The sequence below is a fragment of the Colobus angolensis genome, unplaced genomic scaffold, assembly GCF_000951035.1.
Source record: "Colobus angolensis palliatus isolate OR3802 unplaced genomic scaffold, Cang.pa_1.0 Scaffold188, whole genome shotgun sequence".
In the NCBI taxonomy this organism is placed as follows: Eukaryota; Metazoa; Chordata; class Mammalia; order Primates; family Cercopithecidae; genus Colobus; species Colobus angolensis.
The window spans coordinates 2,771,502-2,772,470 of record NW_012115021.1 but is presented as its reverse complement, the minus strand read 5'-3'; positions in this window follow the sequence as shown (position 1 = coordinate 2,772,470).

Genomic DNA, 969 nt, shown 5'->3' with positions numbered 1-969 from the left:
GCCAGGATGGTCTCGATCTCCTGACCTCGTGATCCGCCCGTCTCGGCCTCCCAAAGTGCTGGGATTACAGGCTTGAGCCACGCGCCCGGCCAAAAAAAGAAAGATTTACTTTGGCTTATCACTTATACCTTTTTTACTTCTATGGACTCTATTAAAATTGTAGGAATACTACTATGATTGCAGAATTGCCTGACTCACTGATGCCTAATCTATTTTTCCTATTTATCTTAACATGAAATTACTGAAGCCCTTACTCTAAAAATGAAATTTGAATTATCTATCCTAGAACATCTTCTCAGTTACTATCCTCACCAAGGGATTTATAGAAGTGTGACTCTCTGTTGTATTAAATCCGAGTTATCCATAATAACAGTAGCTACCATTTGTTGAGCATGTGCTGAGAATCACGCCAGTCTCTTTACAGATAAATTTCCAATATTTGCAATGTTCTTTCACAACTTTCCTATGAGGTAGATACTCATTCCCATTTTACAGATGACGAAAATAACTTACACAGCAAATAAGTGGCAGTTAGCTTCTGAATATATTAATATATTCAAATATGTCCTAATAATTCCTTCCACCCTTATCATCAATTATGCTTTTATCCACTATGTATATAAAGTTTTCAATAATAATTATTTTATTATACCCTGCTTTTCCCTTTGCCAAAATAAATTTGAGACAGCTTTTTCATAATGTTAACACAGGTTGGAACATCACCGTTTCTCTTATGTTATATGTAAGTGTCTTGCACACAGTAAGAATTTGGCAAATATTAGTTGAATAAGTGAATGGATGAATGGATAAATGAATAACTACTATTATTATGTTCAATTAACTTTGCCTAGAAAACATGAAAATAAAGAGACTGAACTGAAAGAGTAAGAACTAAATCTGGTGAAATTCACATTTTCATGATATATTTTTCAAGCCTCAGATTTGCTCCTGTGAATTTGCTCCTATAGT